At 46.4% G+C, this 22,916-nt stretch overlaps 1 protein-coding gene across 1 annotated transcript in view; it reads right to left on the bottom strand.

Annotated features, from left to right (window-relative positions):
• The window catches only part of LOC120954785 (zinc finger protein 235-like), a 241,899-nt gene that overhangs the window by 32,354 nt on the left and 186,629 nt on the right, over nt 1-22,916 (bottom strand). The gene's annotated exons all lie outside the window — the stretch shown is intronic.

Here is a 22,916-nt window from a genome sequence, read left to right as displayed (position 1 = left end):
GCGCAGTCCGCGTTCGTGTTTTAATTTAAGCTGCAGTATTGCTGTATTCCTGCTGCTGCTGCTGCTGCTACCGAGGATCGAAGGTGTGGTCATATTTATTGCTTATCCTTTGCTTGAGCTCCCGCGTTTGCGCGTACAATTATGGATTTTACTTCCACAAAACTGGATTTTGGGGGAGGGCGGCCTGCACTGGACCTGGAAGCTGCAGCCGGAAATCGTTATCCAGTGCAACGGAGGCAAATTTGCTGGCAAAAGGACTTGAAATTAAAAACGTGAAAATAAAACGGAGCAAACACAACGGCACAACACAGACACATAAAGCAAGGGAATGATCGCTAAAACAAAGGGAAGCAAAAAGGGCAACAGGCAATTCGGAAGCACCCTACGGGGCTGGTGCGGCATGCCAAAAACAAAAACCGAAAAAAAGAAATCCAAAAGCGAAACGTTATCCTGAACGTTTCGTCCCGAGGGCAAGCAGAATGGCAGAAGGACAGCATCAGTAGCAGCATCAACAGCAGCAGCAGCAACAGTCGTCGAGTAATTGCACCGTTTCTTGCCGGACAGCTCTTTTTATTGTGGTTTGCGTTTTTACGTGAAATTATGCTTTCCTGCGCCTGCCCGGTTTTTTTTCTTCTCTCCGTTGTTGCCTTCGGGGTTGTTGCGGGTTGTGTTGGTTTGCGGAAATCTGTCTTTGGTTTTGGAGCTGGCATTCCGCTTGCGTGCTCGCTCTGTACATTCGAATCCTTTGCCCTGTGTGTGTGTGCCTGTGTGTGCTTTTTTTACGATCCATTCTCAAGCTTCCTGCTCGTCCTGCGCAGATCGATTTGCCTTCTGCCTCGGCCTGATCATATCGCCGATTGTTCGTGGGTAAGCTCATTTCATTGAGCCAATTTTACAAACGTGCTACCGAACGTGCCCCGCGACGTGCCCGGCGAAAGGGCTGCCCTGTCAGCTCGGTCACGGCACCGTGAATGAGGTTGCTCCAGTCACGATAATGGCTAATGATTGAGAGGCTGAGGTCAGTGTGGAAAATTGAAGCCGCTATCCGGACCCCTTACACGGGTCTGCAAGTGCGGGCTGCTGAACGATATGATATTCATTGATGAAACTGTTGTCGGCTGATGCTGCTCCGTCATCCCTCTACCAGGCTTTCTCTGTGGGGAAGCGTAAGGTTCATCAGTGGACGGGCAGGCAGCAGCCACCTGAGAATGACTGACGCTTGAAACAGTGAGCTCGTGAGGTCGGCAAATACAACCTCCCCGACCAGTTTTGTGCTCCACCCCGTTTTGGGGAGTGCTTGCGCGGTGCCAGGAAGATGGTATTTTAATTATAATTGTAATATAATTTAAAACGCAACCGAAAACGTGCACTTGCCGCAAGAATGGAGCTCGCTTTGTGGAGAGAGGAAGCGGGCTCGGTTGTGCGATGAATGAACCTAGCACGGCGTTGGAGATGTTTGTTAGTTTGATTTCGTGTGATGCGTCAAGATTTGAACATACAACCGCGTAAATAAGTCAACAGTTTTAATGGTCTGTTAGTCGTTGTGAAAACATTAAAAAGAGGCTTCCTTACTATTTGTTGATTATTATGGATGAACTTACATTCAAACGGAATAGGTAGAAAAATTGATGTTGATTTGAGCTTATAATAGCATTAAAACAATCTGAACTAGACTGTAGTACACCATTCTAGGAACCTTGACATTTATAGAAACATTTTTCTTTGTCCTTGTCTTGAAGAGATGTATTATCTTATGACAAATTCTATCTATTCGAACTTTACAATGACTAGGCCATAGCGCATTGTTAAAAATTTTAAACATAAATTAGTACAACTTTACGCTGAATTATTAAGAACTTCCTGATGCTGATCTTCTGAACCCGATGTTTCAAAATTGGGCTTAAATCTTGCCTGCAGCTATTAAATAAATAATGATATATTGTACATGACTTTTCATACTCTGCCATAATAAGCTAACTTCTAATTCTCATTTGAAATGGGAGAAATGAACGAGAATAGAACGTACACATATTTCAAGGGAATACATGAACTTCGTTTTCCAATCGGTTTTGGTGCAGTTCATCCGTTTGTTTAATGATGCGTTTATCCAAGAACAAGAACCGAGGATTGAATTCAAGTTGAAGTTATTCAATAATGATGTTTCTAAACCTAGTTCGCAATACGATACTTCGTGTCTTCAAACTATTGCCAATCAATAATAACATCATCATTGAATGTTAATGTGTATCAGTTCCTTGGAAATATGATATCTGCTGTCTTAAAATTCATAGCAAAAAGGATTGCCACAGGGCTTCACGCCTTTATGTAGAAAACTGCTCCAGACAGGAGAGCGATAATATAGTTTACAGTTATCGAGAAAATGCAGCACACAGTTGTCATTCGAAAAAAACAGCTTAATCAAATATTCAAAGCAAGATCGATCAATTTTACCATAGTGGATTCTATCGAACCCGATACGTCCTGTCCCTCGAGACGTGTATCTGAAACGCACAGGACTAGAATTAAAGGGACCCACCAATAATTAGGGCCCCGTGTGTGTGCGTCGAAACGTGAGGTTTCGTTTAATATTCTTGCCCTGAAAACTCAAACTCCCCACCGGCCGAAAACCACTGGAAGGTTGTTATTTAGTCTCGCTACCGCGCGCCGGCTTTGAGTGTGAGCCCGTGAGTAGTCCCGTCTTTCAGGTAGCGACCGTTATCGTGAAATTAGAAAATCAATCAAAGGCCTTGAAGGCGTTTTGCGATTGATTGAAGCAAATTTAAATATTTATTAGGTGCGGTGCTGAAATATCGGCTCGCGGGACCCATTGTGAGGGGTTTTTCAGGCTCCCTTTATCTCCCTGGCCGGTGCTGCTGCCGGCTACTGTACGGCTACCTTTTGGCTAGCTCTCCCCGCTCGGGCGGAGACTTAGACTTTGGAATGTCTTAGGTCGATGTGTGCAAAGTGGGGACAACCTAAAATCAACCACCAAAGCTTCCAAGTTACGCATGCTATTAGGTGAGGCGAGGAAAAGAGAAACAGGTAAGGCTTGCTCCTTTTAGTAGTGATCGTGATTGATCTGCATAAATCAAAACGACTCGGCTAGCCAATGACGACGACGATGACGACGGTGCCGAGTCCGTTTTCGGGTGTTCATTTTGTTACAATTTATTTCTAAAAAACCCCTGTTCTTCCCCCCTGTATCAACGATTAGCCCACTAGCCCGATCATGATGGCTGTCACGGGGCCCGCAGGAATCGAAAATGGGAAGGCACCCCGAAAACGGCACCTGAAAACTTGTAGTCGGCATTTGCGGCTCGATCGATTTGATCGATCAGTGTGCTGCTGCCCGTTCGATAGTGGTTGGGTGAGCACTAGAGTTTATCGAAATAAATCAAAAAGGCAGTCCGAGACGAGACCGGTCGGGAGCGTTCTATCGCAGTGCCCTAATCTGTGGTAATCGGTCGAATCGAAACCGAAAGCCTCGGCCTAAATGGCAGTGGTAGGGTCTGCTACAGCGTGTGTTTCAGTACCATCGAACGAAAACTATCCAAAAAATGCAGAGCGTAGAGTTTAGAAACCTCGCGCATTTGATTGAATGCAAATTAGCAGAGGGAGTCTTTTGATTGGAGAAATGTGTATGCACTCAAACCCGTGTGGGAGATGGTGGTGCTTAGGTAGCAGCCACAAGAAAAAACGCCAAGTCACACGAAACATTAACCACGCTGCTAACGGGCTGTCGGGCTGTTGGAATGTGCCGAAGGTGCTTTGAATATGCCACCGTGCGTCGATATGTGGGCCTTTGAGCCTGCATGCATGATTGAGATTGAGTCGGCCTGAGGGGTAGTCCACCGAGCGATGGATTAGGATAAATATGAGTAAACATGAGCGTACGGTGCTTTGGGATAGAGAGTGGAGCGATCCAAGGGATTTAACATGCACTCAACTGAATTTAAACTATCATCGCCCATCATACTATAATTATGAACTTAAGGTAATATATTCGATGATGCTTAAAAAATAAGCTAAATGTTACACAAATCCTACTGGAAAAGTTATATGATTAAGAATATATAAGAATTAAGATTATAATAAGGATTTAATTAAAACCACAAAAAAGTGAACAAACAGAAGAAAAGAGTGATATACTTGCTTGGGAATAAGAAAAACAAAGAATTCGGTTTCGATTAGGTAGCATGGAGCAGCATTGCCATGTGCCATCGTGAAGAGCCACTTGATAGAACAGAACGAATCAGGAGGGTAAAAGACGAAAAGAACCGAAAAGGGCTGACGGGATAAAAAAGGCGAATGCCATTTAAATTTGAAACTGATAAATTATCGAACGCACAGTAGCGACTTTGCGTTTCGAGCTAAACGGTTTTGAATGTAAATGAGTTCATTCGGTCCACCGCACACCCTACACCGTTTGCCGCTTCGATGTATTTTTTTTTGTTGCTGTTCTCCCCGCTTTCGATTCTTAATCGTCACAGCCACGGTAGCAGCGGCCAAGCAAGGAAGAGATTGAACTTAAACCCAGACACAACGCAACGTGTCTCGCAAGCCCCGTTTTTTCGCTGAGCATTCAATCGGGACTTCGGCTGTCATGTAATTGGGCTGCCCTGCTTCGCTTCACCGCCAAACCTTCGCTCCCGCAATAGGCTGTCGATCGAATTGGAATCGCTCGAGAAGCAGCAAACAGCAGCAGCCAAAAAAAAAAAAAAGGTTTTGCCGGGTGTCCTGCTGGTGAACCGACGAAGGTGTTTGGTGAAGAAACAAAACAAAGCAAAGGATTTAATTTTTCCGTTTCGATCCGTTCCGATGGTACCAGTTGCAGCAGGAGGGAGCGGCGCTGACTGATGGGTTTCATTAATTCGAACATTTCTCCTGCGGTGTTGGGAAATATTTCACAAACTTCGGCTGCGGCGTGAGAAATTGATTTATAAACTGTTGAACAGGGCGGTGCAGGGAGCGAAGCGGTGTCGCAACGGAATGGAGACAGAAGAATGACATGTGAAGAATTTGTAACTAGTTTGTAATAAAAAACAAAACGGTTAAAGCGCGGAAGATCATCATAAGGAACTATTGATTGTGACCGGTTGTGCGCTAGATGGCGTTGATACTTATTTAATAATGATTCCTGATTGCTTAAATACAAGACCTATCTTAAGAACACATTAACGTCGTACGAAACTGAAACATTTTTTTCAATAAATTTCCCATATTAAATGTCACCACGCTCTCAACACCTCCCTGCAAGCCTCACCAATAATGTATTCATCTTCAGCCCGCAATTATTCATATGCAGCGCTGCAATCGAGCAGCGCTTCCCTTCGCCATATAAATTGCACCTCTGTACATCAACGACGTACTTGACTTGAAACTCACCTTTAGGTCACGATCATGCAAGTGTGTGTGTGTGTGTGTGTGTGTGTGTGTGTGATACACAGATTACAAATTGGCTCTTTAGTGCTGCCTCTTTACAACAAGCGAACGATCAACGATCGAGCAAACGCCCGTTAAACCTGCTTGACCTCTGAACGATTCCTAACCGTACGCTTCCCCGTAACAGGTCGTTGAAATCTTTCCCTCGGTATCCAAAATGTATCGATCCCACGGAGCTGCTAGGCGTTCAATAGGAAGGGATAATCCCACCTCGGACGCTGTAAAACTGTTCCCCCCCCCCACCCCCCATTCCCAGCCCTGATAGCACGAACAGGGCACGCGCAGTTTACAACCACACGGAGACCACATTACATACCACATTTTCCCTTTTTTGGTAACAACAACGACAACCAAAGGTGAGGAAGACGTGGGAGGAGGGGGGGGGAGGCACTGGTTGGCGGCAAAACATCCTGTTTGCCACAAAAAGCGTCCCGGCCCGGACGAAGTAAATCGCGACAATTTAAGTAAATTGTAGATAAATAGATTCTAATGAAGACATTACGATCGAGCACTGCGAGCGAATGGGTGGGGGAGAAATTTATGAAAATTTATAGATTCGATAAGCGTTTACATGCGGCGGTGCATGTGTGCATTAAGCGTTCGGCTCGGCAGCCACTTTCGCAACAACAACAAAAAAAACAGGGTGGCGAACGGCACCGTTGATCGGCGATCGGATAGTGCATCCTATCGTGTATAATGGACCACGATCGCCGGGGGTATAATAATAACATAACCTCAAATATATTGATCATCATAAATTCAATAAACAAACGCGCGATCGCACACTCTCTTTCGCTCTCTGTCACACACACACACACTTGTATGTTGAGAGGCTGGGACGAGTGTCGATGAGAGAGGACGACAGACGGCGTGGTTGGGAAACTCACTCGGAAAACATTGCAGCATTTGAATGCGAGAGGAAAGGGATAAGGGCAGCGGATATTTTCGGATGATCACTCAAGTGCCTGGGAAAGCGTGGAGCATGGGATGGGGGGGATATGAAAATCACAGAATTGTCGATTTGCCGTTTCGAATCGGTCGGACCGCAGCGCGCTGCTTTGACTTTGAATGCCTCTAGCCTCTAGCGGGGCGTGGAGGTAAATAATGTCCAGAAATGGGGCAATAAATCTTTGCAAGTGTGTTGTATAATAATACTTTTACACTCGAGCGCCGGGCACGCTGCGGCCCGATTTGCCTGCCTGAAGTGCACGCGGGCGGGTAGTGGCTCTTGGGCGGTGGAAGAAACGCGCGGGCAAATCGCACCGGCACACACCGGAGCAGTTGTGTGTGTCCCCGTCTGCCACACAGCTCTACACAGCCGGTGTGTGCCGGTGTGGATGAAAGGAAAACTTCGTTCGGCAGTGCGCAACATAAATCTCGAGCCGTATCCGTAATTTCCCGCCCCCCCCCCCCCCCCCCCCTGCTCGGGGTGACTTCAATTCGTCTATTGAGGCGTCGCAGATCGATTGGCGAAAGGGCGACCAGGGATTTTGGATTAAGTCTTCCAACGCGAATGGCGGCGAACGTCCCTCGCCTTGCCCATTGTGCCCGTGCCGCGTTGTAGGTTGCGCAGGCGAAAATGATAGTAAAATTTAGTAGTTGATTGTAAATTGACAAATATCACAATAAATCTTGAGCCCGTTAGTATGCCGCCGTCAGTGGGCTCTCGCGAGTCGGGTTCGTCGCTTGGTGGTTTTGTCTGTTGCGATCGAGTCGAGTTCGAAACAATTTAATCAACCTGAGACTGATACTGTCGGCGGTGGAGAGTGGTGTACAAGGAAGGGAGAGTAAATCCAGGTCGTAAACTGGAAACCAAACATGAAAACAGTAGAAAAGCGTCTGCCCCGGCCAAGTACATGGGGCGATAAAAATAAAAATTAGACACATTATTTACATAGCCGGACGGAACGGGGATTCGGGTCGCAGGCGGTGCAGCAACATTTCGGATGATTACGAACGAAGCACCATTTACTCTTTATGACTCTTGGGTCGGGACATGCCTGGTAGAACCACGTTGAGGTTTCGCTGTACCCACCCAGTCAGTACGAAGGCACATCTTCTGCACCGCGAGCCTTAAATGGTTGTCCACCGTACCGGAGGGCCAAGGCTGTGTTATCAACGTGCGCAGTATAACTGCCCAAGAATCCACGCAAGCTGATCGGGAGCAGGACGCTAATTTGGGGCGACAAAAAAGTGCTTAAAAATGCCTCGCATCCGGCAGCCCAACCCGCTAGCCCATCCCCGGGGGTTTAATGGTGTCTGACGCGGGGTGCCGTTAAATGTTTGGCAAAATGCAGTTGAGATGATATTTGGTCCGTTTTGCGAGCCGCTTGCGAGCGCAGTTCTAATGATGACCGTTCGAGAGTTTGAACTCAACATTTTGAACGTGCTGTTGTCTGGAAGCCTCCGGTTGGGTAACGTTTTTGTGACGGCGACAGAATTGCTGGGCGGCAGACATATTTTAGGACGCGTTTGAAGCTTCCGAACCGGGTCGTGTTTGCTGTGCTGGTTTGTTGGATGGCTTTAACCCGCGCTCTTTTATGATGTACCATGTTTTAGTAGTTAGTTTTTGTTTTTCGTTTGAAAAGGGAACTGTTTTATTATTATTGCAAATGTAATTCTCCCAATCTCGCTGACGATTTGTCCTAATATGGCGGAGTGCAGTGCTTAAGAACATTGCAAAAACGGATGCAATGGCTGGGAATCTTCCTGGAGTAAACTGTAGATTGTGTTGGGAACGATTAAAAAAGGGTTAATTTGCTACACGCTGTGTTTGTGCTGATTAAAACAGGCAATAGTTATTTCCTTTACAATTATTTTCTTATAAAGAGAGTTAGATGATTCTCTGTGTATACAGGAGACAGATGATTCTTAAGATGACTTGTGGTCTTTTCTTAATTTTGTTTATTTTCTGCGTAATTAATCCTTGAGGCAGATGATAAATCTTATGATGTATATTTAAGCCATGAACGAATCAAATTAAGTTCAAATCTTCAATACCTATATGGATTAGTGATGCTAGAAAATTCAGCTGTTACTTTCACAGCGTATAGAGATAGGATATTGCCTTTCTAGCTGAGAAGAGGTTAGTTAAAAAATGGAAAATAATAAAAATGTTAACTCTAAAAAAATTAAATGCAAAGTTCATATTAATTTCCAGCATTTGTTGGCTAAACCATCGTTTAATTCTAATTGTTTATTATTTTACAACAAAACAAAAACCTGAAACATAAATTTGAATTGCTCGCGTGAAATCTTAAAACAGTGTGCAACAAAGAACCAAAAGACAAACATACACATACAAACAAACTTAGTCGTCACAGTTCACCTGCTGGAGTCAGTGCTCTGTAGGTTAATCGATCGGTTACGGTGGTAATGGGCTAAAATACGCAGCTTTTGTTCGTGGTAACGATTCTGATGCGCAGAAATCTGAAGAGCACGAAACAGAAGGTTGAAACAAAAACAACAAAAAAATACCTAAAAGTAAGGAAACTCAATCATCAATGAACAAATGGAGCGTATTTAACATCGTTTAATGATGCGGAAAAAGGGCAAACTGGCCTTTTTTGGTGTGCTGTCCCAAGTTTTCCCCCTTATTTGTGTGATAAATCGTGCAAAGGTGGATCGGGTTTTTCCTAACGGGTCCGCGCAGGTCGTGTGTGCTGCAGGAAATGAGCGTTCATCACTTGATGCCGTAGCGAATTGAAGTCTTTCCTTTTTCCAAAAAACTAATCGGAGATTCAGATGAAATGGACGGTAGGATAGTGGCTACTGTTCGGAATGATTATTCCATTATCGGCCGAACAGATAGAAAAGGGGCCGAGGGAAAACTATTTTCAGCCACAAGCACCGAAGCGTTTCCAGCACACCTATATCTGCCATCTAATCGGCGTCTTGTATTTGTTAATGAGCGAATATCAATTGAATTCGTTAGATTGCGCGAGCGAGCGCACCCGTACCGTAGATGCCGCTGGCAGTGAACCCGAGAGATGCCGAATGATGAAAACACATTTTTGTTCCCCTTCCATTTCCACCCCTTCAAGTGTAACTGAACACCTCCCCCCCTGATCCAATCAGCTGCTGCAAAACATCATAATCGTTTAGTAGTTGCGAATGTTTCCCGGGCAACGGCATCCACAGTTAATCGATTCCGCCGCCAGGCGTTTGGGTAATTAGCAACTTAATACGAGCAAATGCGGCATTGCTGCCATCGGGAGATTTCCTCGACATCCACCCCTTTCCCCCTTGCGATTAATATCACGAAATGATTTGCGCGTTTCTGTGCCGGGGCCCAAACCAGAGCCAAATTTCGTGCGCGCAATAAAATGTTATGTCCCGTAAAAATCACTTCACCCGCTTTGCAGTGCCCAACCGCAAGCGCAAACACATGCGAAAAACAAATCACAAACGCCGATCGATTACCGCTTCGGTGGCGATCAACGATTGCGGTGCCTCCGGTGTGTAGCAGTAGCGCAGTGGTAGTAGCACCAGCAGCAGCCTCAACAAATGCAGTTCAAATCGAGATCGTGTGGATTAGCGAGCGCGGCGAGCCGTCGACGGGAGGCCGAGCAGAAAGCGGGCGAGCAAATAAATTGAACCATAAATAAAATAAATGCAAATAAATAAACATTCCCACGCTAGCGGGCGGATGTTGACTGTAGGGAGGAGAGCTGGGGGATGATGCCCGGGGGGGCAGCAACAAGATAATACTTTGATTTAAGCTGCGCTCGTTTAATTCAAAGCTCAATTGTGGAATGTTTTTAAACATTCCCCGCGTGCGTGCGCGTTACACTTGAAGGCGATTTGTGAGGGCGTTCGTTATGAGCTTTTGCAGTCAGAAGCGATATTTTCCATCACCATCTCCTCCTTGTGCTGTAATAGCAGCACAAAAATCCATAACATCACAAGAAGGTGTAGGTTAATGTTTTTCCATGTTACTGGCGATACAGGAAGCACAAACACAAGGCAGTTATCGTGTTATCGGTTTCGCGTTAAAGAGCAATGAAAAAGGCCCGCCTGGCGCGGGGGCGAAAGCTGAAAGGGTAGAAAAGGGACGGCAAACGAAAGCCGTCGGTATCGGTTTATGTACATTGCGCATTAATCCTTTGCCGGTACCTTTGCGCTTTGCAGGTAAATAGCGAGCGTGTGCGATAAAGCAAATGTTTTCTCCTGCAAGGATAGGTTAATAATCTCGAACAACTTCTGGTATGCTACCGTGTGTGCGGCTTGCTGCCAGAAACAAAGAGCAAGAGAGAAAGAAGAAGAAAAATACACTTAATCCCACACACACACACACATAAGCCGTTAAAGACTTTAAGCAAATAGGCCCGGGTGGAAGGTGGAAGGAATTGAGAAGTTCCAGCAATCATTCCAGTAGCCAATCGGCCAATGATTGGAGCTGACCTCCTCTGCGGGATTTGCCTGCCAGGGGGAAGCGCATCCACTGCATCCACAAACAATGCATCCCCGGTGCTCGATGCACTTGCAGTGTAAAAAAGGGGAAGCAAAAAATAGAAGGAGAAAAAGTAAACACAGAACCTCCCCACAATCAAACGCATCTCGTGGTGCGGGTGAAGCGCTGTACAAAAAAAAAAAAGCTTTTAAAATCATGCCGCCCCAAACTCCCCAAGCTCCTGTTCAAAGTGGTAGAAGAAGTGGTGGTGGTGGTGATGGCATGTGGAGCCGCTTTATTGTATCAGAATCAGGTACGGGAAACCCTACAGGCTGCAAGGAAGGAACGAGACGGAATCGATCCTTCCCCCCACACGCGAGGGAAATCCTTTTGCAAGAAACGGAAGCATCCGGCCTCGAAAGCGTGTGTCCGCTGTGTGCGACCATTGTTAATTCGCCGCGAGAATGGGTTGAATATTGATTTTATCGGAAGCGGATCTCTTTGAAGGCGGGCTTTGAAAGCGAAGAATTCGATCGGCCGAGTGCATTACCTTCGTGGGAGACTTTCGTAAGATTCGCTGGGGCATATATGTGCAAAAAAAAGGAAACTAAAGAGACGACATACGACACGGAGTATGGCGGAGGGAAGGAATTAAACGCATCTGCCCCGGTTACCGTGGTTTTGCCCGGTTGGAGAAAATCACGGACCCGGTCGATAGATGAGCGTAGTGTCTTTTTGCATTCTGTTTTTTTCATTCACTACTTCGAGAACAAGTCCTCCTCCAAACGCTGTGGATCTGCATCCAGAGAGCCTTGTACTGGAAGGATTGGGCGGTTGGAGGCTTGCGAGATTCAAGATTCGAGGTCCATCCACGCAAGATAGTGACGGTGGTCCCGCGTCCCGGTGCGTCCCTTTGCAGAGCCCTCCCTAAGTGCAGTGACGTACAGTAATATGCATCCGAGTGCGTTTTTTGTCTGTACTTTCCTTCCCAAGAGATCGCCAATGATCATGTGTATGGTTTTTTTTGCTGTGTGTTGTACCAACTCTTACCATGATACCGAAACCATTGAAGCAGGGATTAAGCATCTCTTGTAACGATTTTTGCGACTTTTTTCTCTCCTTTCAGTGCGCATGTGCTTGTGTTCATGCTGCAACTCTTTAATGTCCCGAACTGCATTTTGGCGGCACCCTTTGGTGAAGAGTTCGATTGAACTTCGATGCGATGTGCGAGCATTTGCGTAACGCGTAACGGTCAGCGCACAAGTGCACACATGTTTGATCAAAAATGAAAAGAACTTCCATCTCGAAAGCTTGAGCATTCTTTTTACTTGCGCTTGATGAAAGTGTGTGGTACCAATGATTCAGATCGGATCGGTTTCCACCGGCTCTTGTAAATCACCGATGCGGGGTGGTGTGCCTGTCCGATCCGGGCAGGCATCGATGCATTAAACGTCCCATAATTAGTCGGCTGTCAATCTGGCTGACCAGTTTGAGTGAAATAAATGCATCCGAAACGCGTTCCGGGCGATTGTATGGTGGCACGCGTGGCAACGCGTTGCCGCAAAGAAACGGGCAGCAAATTTAGTGTCCCGATACTCGGTGACATGGGACATGGATTTGTCCCGTGCCCGGGCGTGCGTGTGTGGGTGATCGATCGATCATCGATAAAGTCTAATTTAAATCGTAACCCGATTTGTGGCCCCGCAACTGAATCGCGACCAATTAGTCCCGCGAGACAGCGCCAAGGGGTTTTGATGGGTTCAATAATTTAGCCACCCGGTGCTAGGGATTGCTGTCTGTGTACAGCAGTGCACAAATCGTTCCGTTGCTTCCGATACGGACATTGTATGGGTCTCTTCTCCCCCCTTCGGAGGAGATACAATTTACGGCCCTATTCTATTGCTGCTGTTCTCGATTACCCGCACAGATTAGCTTCCTTAAAAACCCGTTGGGAAATAATCGTCAAAGATAGAGAAAAAGGCAAAGGGTATCGCTTACCGTACCAGGTTGGGGGAAAATTGGTAGCAGCAAATAATAAAAGTAATTTGTGAAGCGGGTACAAATCGGGCACGGAGCGGATCGGAGCGATGCATAAACCGGCTCCGTCATGCTCCTAGACGCGCGGCGCGGATTTCAACGCGTCCGTAGACGCGGGTCCGGCCCGGGGAGAGGGGGCAAGTATCGCGAGCCAATACCGTATATTCATAAATAATATCATTAAATTGAATGATTATTTATAATTTATTATTACAGGTATCGATTTCACGATTTATTTTCACCTTCCGTTCGGCGACGGTGAGGTTCACCGGGGGTTTCTCCCTGTACTCGGGACACGCAAGCGTGTCGGTCAGTGGTGGTTGGCCTGGAATCTAGCAGCAGCCTGGCGAGGAATTAGATGGTATTAAAGTATTAGACAAATTTTGCCAAGCGCCTACCTTGCGGGTCCTTTTTGGTGGTTCGTTTTAATAGGGGGAGCCTGCCGGAGGGGGTTCAATTTTCTCCCTCTCTCGCTCTCGCTCTGTCTGCTCGGAAAGGAGAGATCATTATCGCTAATTCTAGCATATCGATGATTATGATTGGCGATCGGATAAAAGTGAAAGGTGCTACTGGTGGTTTGTATCGGCCGCTTGCATCTTTCACCCCCCTGTTTGGCACAAATCAATCGAAGCTTTTTGGTTCGGTTTGGGTGCGTGATACATAACCAGCGAAGGTAATCTAATAAAATGAAAAATCACCACTCGCCCATACCACACACACACACACAGACTCAGAGTGGTAATTTTCGGCACGGGATGCTTGCGGCAAATGCAGACATCTCTCAGAAAATCCCAAAAAGAACCCCCCCCCCCACTGTGCTGGTGCGTTTTTGCATGGTAGAGTGCAATTAGCCGCCGGGGTAGGTTTGAATTTTTCGCCGGAATTCTAACGTGTGCAATATTGCACACGATTGCGCAGAGATTCTGGTGAAAAAAAAAATCCATGGACAGAAACTTGGACGCGAATGAGTAACTAGCCTCCGGGAGGTGAGCAAGCAAAAGGTTTCTTTTTTTTTTCAAAAAAAGGATATTTTAAGAATCCGACTCCAACTTACGGAGAAGACGCTCAGGGACATTCCGGGCGCTTAATAATCCGGTGTAGATCGGTGTGTGTGTGTGTGTTTTTTGGAAGTATGAATTTAAATATCACTTCGGGTGCGCACAAAGGTAGGCAAGGCTTGGCTGGCTCCGCATTAGCCGGCAACCGTCGGTGGAGTCCCAAGTAGCACGTGTTTGCGTGCGTGTGTGTGTGTGGGGTGGTCGAGCCGAGTCACGAACCGCATTGGCACAGGCCCCGGCCCCTTGATTATAGCCCTGTGCGGAAGCGGAATTTAGTCGAGATTTAATGCTTGTTTAAGACGGCCGGCTCGCCCAACGGCTCGTTTACACTTCCTAAGAAAACGCACCGCCACCAAACAGCTTCAACAGCTTGCGGGCGTTGGAGCAGTTGGAAATTGATGCGAAAAGAAGAAGAAGAAGAGGAAGGGGGTAAAAATGGATCACAAATCTCGAGCCCACCGCGTCGTAGAAGGTACGGAGGCGCTTTGCGCAGGAATCAAACCGGGCGCTACAGGGGCAGCAGAAGCACCCGACGCTTCGAAATAAATCCCCTAGTCCACAGCGCACACAAGGGTATCATTAGCAGCAGCAGTGAGGGGAGTTTTTTTTCGGGATTTGTGAAAGAATTTTTCCCCCGAGGGAGCAGGCAGCTTTTGGGATGGAAGGCAATGTTGGCAATGTGTGCTGCTGCTGTCGGTTTGCTGTCAGTGTGGTTGGGGCCTGCGTTGGCCTGCTTGAGCGATATGGTGTGTTATTAAAAAGCACTACCGTTCTTGTTTGCACATGACGTGGAGCAGTTTCGGTACAGATCGGTATGCTCCCTCGAGCTGCGAGTGGAATGAGGTTTAGGTGGATGAACATTGCTTGTGTATAGAAGCGTTTATCTGCAGCTCTTTTTGAAGATACATGAAGTCTGTGAAGTAGACTATGCAGTAGAAAGTCCTGACAGATTTAATGATAAAACATTCAATTAATAATTACATTTTATTGCACTATTTATGCTTTTTGTTGATGTAAATTTTGAGCACTGTTCATTTAAATTGTTCAATAATTGGCGTAAGCTCGTCCGCAGTTATTGATCAGGATAATTGGCACTCAGAACACTGAGAGTGGTCCTGAATATTCCTGCAGCAGACAGAAGCAATAATTAGATTTTAGAGGTTGTTGAGCAAGTGAGTTCGTCACAAATGTACACTTTTTCTGTTCATTATAATAATAACTGGTCATAATACCAGTGAAAGCCATCCCGTAAAGTTACGCCACATTTTTGTTCGTGTTGTATTATAATAATTAATGTAAATACTTTGGAGCATTCATTTTTGCTTGCAAAAGATCCTTAAAAACTGTACGTTATTACGCAACTCAAGGTGCAGAAACTTAACGACCTTTTTGCATTAAAAATACAAAACTGGCGCCCCGAAATAAAGAAAGAATAATTGCGCAAAACAATAAAACCGTGCGCACCATTGTGCGTAAAACGAAACAATTCCCCGTCAGCCATAGTTTTGCGGGCATAAACATGATTTTATAGCATCCTGTAATGAACAGGATGGTCGAGGCAGATGCCTTCTGGTACGGATCTCGGAATAGTCAGCCCATGAATATGGTTAACAATTAGCACAAACAGATAAATAGGTTTTACAGTGATCTCTTTCTCTGTGGCTGAAACACACAGAAACACGTGTCGTTTTTTGGGTCGCCCGTCGAGTTTGTGCAGCACTGGCGAGCATCGGCCCAACCATAAATAGATGATTTAATGGTTGTGATGCCGCGCGAGAAGTGCAGCGTTCCGAGCCGATCATTACCCAGAAGTGCCCCGGTGAGCCTGGCTGTGCGCAACATAAAACGTACTCCACACCACACATAAAACGTTGATCCTTAATCACATGTCCACCTGCAACGGCAAGCAGCGCGCATCTTCGCGGTGAAGAAGCAGGTGATTTTTTGTGTGGGGTGGAAAATTTGAAGAAAGAAAGCAAAGACGGAGAGCAGAAAATAGGAGAAGCGAAGCAAGGCGCATCCTTAAATTGCACCTTCTGGTTTTCACTTTCCTATGAGGGAACCGTTTTTTTTTTTCACCCTCCTGAAGTTCCACACTCGGTGCGCTTGTGTGTGCCGTTAGATGGAATCCACGGGGATTAGAGAGGTTTTAATTTCCATTAGAAAGGTATGAGGTAGGGCCAATGGGAGAATTCCTAGAACAAGGATAGAGGCCGATCGACCGGTGGTGCCAACCACTGATCGAGACTGATCGATACACTTCGATCCACTGTCCTTAAGCTCAAGGTGTAAAACAGAAAGTTCTTGATTTCTTCCACGCAGAGCAAGAACAGAAATAAATTGAATGTTTAATTCTATCGTTAAAAATGAGTAAAAAATGCTTCATAAAACATTTTATCATCGCGTTCAGAATGAATAATGCTTTTCGCCCCACGGGTGCACCGAAAAACTCGGCAGTAATCAAAACGTTTTCATTAGAGTATGTGTGTGTGTGTGTCTGCAATTTGCGGGTTATTTTGCTGCATCCAGAAGCTTTAGGGCAAGCATTCCTACGCAGGTTGACACGCAATGGGCAAATAATTCATTCCAATACTAACACTACCAACCCGATTCCGGTCTCTCCGCAACCGTTAATGATCTATTTCGGAAGTTTGGCGCGACCAAAGTTTGCTGCTTTTTTGTTTTTTTTTTCTGGTGCAGGCTCATATTCTAATGGCGCTGCCGTACGTGCCGGAACGTTAATGACGAATTTGCGTTTAGCGTGCGTGTGTGTGTCTGTCGGTATGCAAAACGAAACCTGCCGCAGTTTGGCAAAGTGAACAATATTAAATCGTTCGCTCGTGCGCATGGTTTACCAGGGGGCAAAATAATAAAAAAAAACCATCCTCAAAAACAGTTGCACCCTGTTTTCCGGCGAACGGTTGGCAGCGTCGGTCGGTCAGTTTTGGCTGAAGGCACGATCACGACCGTGGCACGCACTTGGGCGAGGAGTGCGCGCGCGTAAACGATCGGGTTAGAACCGTGCGCATGGTAGAACTGCCGATCGCGTAGCGGAAGCAGTCTCTTGCGCGGTAGCCGCCTGCACCACCACCAGGGCAACATTGGCATGAGGCAAAAAAAAGAAAACCTGCATTTGCATGATGCACTTGGTTTGATTTTTCGTGTTTCCTCCTGGCCGCAGCATCGGTACACGGAAGGTGAAGGGAGCGAAAATTGCCGGTTTTGCAAATTACAAAATCGTGATTAGCGCACAAGCCGAGCGCACGATCGACAAAGTGTGATCGACCGAGAAAAAGGTCTATTAGAGCGGGAGTGAGGCTTGCGGTGTGCAGAAGATGTGCTGATCAAAGAGTGAAACAAGAACAACAGCACACACCCAAACGACCCAAACGACGGATAAGGGAATGGCACAAGCACCGTAGTAACGAAGAATCAGCAACGAACAGGCACAGGCAGACGAACACTTTCAGCGAATGACATGCAAAGTGCGGTGCCGAAGGTGATTCCGCAAGCGGGCAGACAGAACGGTCAGCTGACAACACGCTCGCCACGAACGCGTAATACGTCCGCATGGGGCGTAATACAAGTGGCACTGTCACATTTCAATTCATAATCTGTCCGTCCGGTCCGGTGTTCGTGTGTCTGCTGGGCCGTTCTTGCTGCTCCGGCTATCGCGGTCTTCCCGTACGTCAATGCGAAGGATGGCGCGGCGATTGCGATCGTTCGAACAACACATCGGTCGTCTCGCGTCCACCGAAATACGCGTCCAGCCAGCGCGGTTTGGACATCGGCACGAAGATGTTTATTATAATAAAACATTAGGGACTAAAAGTACGCGCGACGGTTCGACGGTGCGGTCATTTAATCGGAATCAATTTTATGTAAATCATTGGTTCGCTGCAGACGACGAACCGTGCGCTCGGAGGGGATTGGGGGATGAGTATTGAGACCGATGGTGGTGGTGGTGGTCCTGTGAGACAGTGTCTGTAGTGGACGAAGATTGAGCTTTGGCTACTGTGGTTTTCCGTGGCTGTGTCTACGAAATGGTGCGATAGATGGAGCCGTTGCTTGGAGGCTGTGTTTTGATGGAAGCTAAACAGTAAATGGTTCACGGCAAATGGGACGGAGATGACGAAGAAGGACCGTATTCTATGATATTTAAGCAAGTTTTGATTGTATTAGTACTACGAGGATCAATATGTTTGATTATTGATTGTTGTTTTTTTAATGTTTTTAGTAAATTTGGTTCAATATGTGGAAATTTTTGGTTCAATTTGTCATAAATTGATCATCATTTTGATGAATTAGTTATGACAGGATGTATCCTATATGTCTTAAAGTGTGGCATAAAATTAGCTTTAAATAAGTTAAAATTGTCATTTAATTCTTAAAAAAAAAAACAATTTTAAAATTCTAATACTTTCTAGAACATAAATTTAATCTTCATTTTACGAACCATCTTCACACCGGCGTCAGCCTGTTATGTGACGCTACTCGTGTTTCTTCCCTTCCCAGCACGGACCTGTGTGGAAGGATTTGGAGGCTTTCCATCCTTTCCGGCCCGTCCAGTCGGGATCCATTTAGACAATGTATGTGCATAAATTTACCATACATTAATGTTGTACAAACTGATTTGATGAATTTCTCATCGCGCTCAAGCGAGAAAGCACTCTTCCCTGTCCTTGCCTGTCCCTGCTCCCTGGCTCGGAGGTGGTTAAAAACGATCCAAGCGTTTAAAATTCGTCCTCAAAGTGTTCGGTAGTCCACGCTCTCTACCGTCCCCATAGCTTGCCGTGCGCGCTGAACACTAATAGACGGCAGGGTAACGGCTTAGCAGCGCTTAGAAACGATCGAACGAATCTTCCACTATGAACCGTCGTCTGAGGCACACAGCCTGATGAACGGAGGCCGGGAGGCTACTGTGGTGGTAGTAGCTGATCAGAGAAAAGAAGGCCGTTCCCTCCCCCAAGAGATGAGTTTTTTTTTCTACTGTATTTTGGGAGGAACATCATCGAAAAAGATCCATTAGTGGATCGGAGAAAGAGAGAGACAGAGAGAAGGCCCGTAACAAGTGCTTCTCCCCGATTCCAGAGGCAAAAAGGCGCTAGCCTAACTATAACATTAATTTTAAATAGATTGAAAAAGATTTATGTCTACCAGATCGTTATCTAGGCTGGGCATGTAGCCGCATGTGCTGTAGACGAGATGTTCGTCCAAATCCATTCACATCCCCTTCTGCAGTCTCTAAACGGGAGTGAAAACATTGTCTCTAACGATGCTTACGATGATCGGGAGATTTCGCTTATAGCTGTGGCGTGGTGCCGTTGTGCTACTGGCGGCGGCGGCGGCGTGGTCTACTGCCCGACGCGAAGGCTCGCGCACATGTCGGAGACGCAAAGAATGGGCCAACGAGGAGATGGGGGGGTTGATGCGTGTGGTGTAGTAAACATGTCCATCTAATAACCACAGCCCACCCATGCGCGCTGGCGGTCGGTCCACCAAGCCAGCTGTCCGGCCTTTTTGAAGAGCTGCTTCTGCTGGTCAGCCTGTTCCGAGCACGAAAAGTCGCGGAGGGAAAGGATGCCCTTTCGGCCAACAGTGGAAGCCATCAAAAGCAGGAGATATCGCTCTAATCCGCAAGCAAGCAAAAGTTGTTTATCATCGCAGATTATGGAATTAATTTTGACTGAGAGAAGGACAAGAAGCAGTATGACATTGTATCATAAAGTGTCTTTGCAGAGTTTGGTTTTTAATATAGTTTTGTTCCTTCGTTTGGGGAGCAATCAATTTCCTTTCGGGTTTCGGTACACCTTTATAAGGACCATCTGTGTGTTCGCACAAAATAAATATATGCAAATTTTGAGTTTTCTGGAGCTTTAGACCTTGATGGAAGTCCGTAAGGATAAATCATGAACCCGATTGGAAAGCAACCACATTGAGAAGCAGCTCGAGGTCAAGGATTTGAATATCTGCAGTCGAAAAGGACGAGCAGGGCCAACAAAAAAACAAAACCGGAGCTGTGCATAATCGGTCAAGTACGGGCGCAGCACGATCGATCGTGCCCATACGTACGTCAATCATTGTGGGATTGTGTGAATCCGCAGGCAAACTGCCTCCACCCCCCCGGCAGGGGAAAAACAGTCGATCGAATTGAATGAATTTTGAATAAATAATAAACATCCGGTGCACGGAGGGAGCAAAAGGAAGCTCTCGAATTCGAGCTGCCAGCGAGGAGGCATTTGGAGTTGGCGGCGCATTGAATGATGCAAGGCCACAGCCCATTCAGAACGGTTCCCATCCGCTTCTCGTTGCGCGAAAACTTTGCAGACGATGGTCCGCAGTGAATGAAGTGACTTCTTCCCTTACGTTCGGGGTTGTCCGGTGAAGAAGTTCGTGGTTTTTTTTCCCCCGCACCGGATGCAACAGGGCCAGAAAAGCATCGTGAGCGCCCCAACCGAAACCCCATGACACATGAAATTGACAGCCTTTTAATATTTCCAAGCGTCCAGGAGAGTATTTTATTGCGTTTAATTTCAACTGGCAGTGATGTGGTTTTTCTTTCGCCCTTTTGCGGAGCGAAACTTGCCTTTTTCCCTAGGCCCGATCGTGCTGCAAGGGTGGAGAGCGAGGGATGGAAAGGAGATCTTTTCACTGCAGTTGCAGCCGTCGTGCGGTGAACGTCGGCACGTCGAACTGCCATGTTTTCCGTCAGCCTGCACCGGGTCCGGGGCATCGCGCGTGATAGTGGAGTGATGTGTGACCGGCGCTTTGGCTTCGGCGGCGGCAACTCGCCCCGCGTATGAAGAGAGCGCTTTTGAGCGCTTGAATTAAGCGAAACAAAAACATCGAAAAGCGGTGGATACAGTGGCTGACTTAAAGCAAAAAAGAAAAGCGTATAGCGAACCCCCAAACGGGGCTGCAGAGAACTCGCTGCTGGCAAGACTCATCGGAGGCATTTGGATCGTATTGTTTTTCCCACCGGTCGCACTCTCTGTTGTTGCAGTAGCTTGTTGTTATTATTTTCTGCTCTTTTTTGTTTGTTTGTTTGCTGAGCGGGTGGAAATCGATGGTGGCGTCAGCCCGCAAAATCGCAGCCAAGTCAGGTCCCGCGTGGAGCGTGGAGGCTGACAGCTTCAAGTTGAAGAATGAAAACGTTCGCAGTTTTGACAGCAATTCACTGACACCTCTCGCGCGCGCGGTGTGTATGCCCGGTGACGTGCTGACGGGTCTGGCGGGCGCGACAGCGGCACGAATTGAGTGATAAAAGTCAAACGATCGCAATTGTTTGAATGAACTGGCATGAGAGGTTGACATGTTTCCGTCGCGGTAAGCGCGCCGTAAAGGTCGTCCCGGGGGTGGGGGATGTAGTGGCCGTTTTGCTGGTTAAGTAACTCGAACTTTGGTTTCGTGATGAATCGGTTTGAGGAGGGGTAAAGTGTCAGTGGAGGTGGTGGTGTAAAGATATGCACGATGGAAATGGGCTTTGATTTACATTGTTCGTGTATGGTAATGAAGATCGGATGCGATATAAATTTCATATCGCCAGTTCAACAAAGTTGATGGGAGATGATTATTTATGCACTGCTGGACGATTGAATATGGGTTTGGGAAGGTGAAATGCTGGCAAAAGGACGTAACAATGAGAAGCTTCATTCTGTACAAGTGAAAGAATAATACTTAACATTATTTTTACATATTTGTTTGGATTTAAAACTCGCAATGCCTGTAAGATTACGTTACCGGTCTCATGTGCACTCTTAGTAGGAACTAATCGAGCACAAATACTATAGAACACAATATATAAACAAACAAACAAACAAACAAGAAACAAATGACTTGCCTCGCGGAGTCTACAAATCTATCAGGATGTAGGAATTCATAAAAAATACTATTTATATTGAGGATATTGGAAAAAGGATCCAATTCCAATTGGATATTGGAATATTTAAAAGGCTAAATAGCCATAGAATACAAAGAAAAACTAGGAAAGTAAAGCAAAATGGAACAAACAAAATCTAAATCGCACACCAATCACTGCTTTGTGTCATTTTTAATAAATGGTTTTGTTCTATCAATACATAATGATTTTCCAACAGTGTACCTTTATCAATCAATAAAAAATCCACGAAATACCTACTAATCATAATTTGTTGATCGCATGAAACAATAAAAAAATTATAACATTAAAAAAACAATTTCCTTCTTCCAATTCTTTCCAGTTGCTTCCTAAACAGATTAAATGACAGTAATTTCTTTACAGTAGCCTGCAGACCCCTTGAAATGAAGTTAAAGCGCTCAGTAGTCAGCTATCCGGTTAGCTAAAGCTTGCACCGTGTGCACGATCGATCGAGCGTGAAACGTAATGCGAATCGGATCAATGAAGCACATACACACACACACGGAATCCGTCCCACCATTCCGGGACCATAGCTCGCGATCGCGACCGTGATTTGAACCAATCAGAGCGCGGCCCAGTTGGCAGTGACCGCTCCCACTGGGTTCCCGATCGCGCGCACCACCCGAACGAGCGAACAATCTTCTGCTATGGGGGGAGAGGCAGCATAAGAAAAAGCTTTCGAATAGGGGCTGGAAAGCTTTTGGAGCATAAGAAACTGGTCCGTTTCTTAAGGAGCTTTGCCCAGTGTAAGAGTGTGCGTTTTGCTGCTCGTGTAAGATGTAGGGGAGGCTTCACCGTTCGTTGCCACTCTGCACACTGTTGCCATCTTTCGCCCAAATAAGGGAGGAGACAGCGAACAGGCAGCGCAAAGCAGAGAAGTCAACTGAAGCATAAACCGCGACCGTAACACACATACACAACAAAGCAAAGGCGGTGAAGAAGTCACCACCGGTGGTGCTTTTGTTGCTCCCTTTTCCCCAGTCCGTCCGTCCGTTCCATCGCTCCTTGGGATCGGAAAATGGGTAGAATGAAGCAAACGGCAACAACCGCAGGCACCTTACTCGATCCTCGATAGCCCTTCGAACCCTGT

The sequence above is a fragment of the Anopheles coluzzii genome, chromosome 3 (assembly GCF_943734685.1).
Source record: "Anopheles coluzzii chromosome 3, AcolN3, whole genome shotgun sequence".
Classification (NCBI taxonomy): domain Eukaryota; kingdom Metazoa; phylum Arthropoda; class Insecta; order Diptera; family Culicidae; genus Anopheles; species Anopheles coluzzii.
The sequence above is the reverse complement of the archived record's forward strand: the minus strand, read 5'-3'. Positions and strand labels throughout refer to the sequence as shown.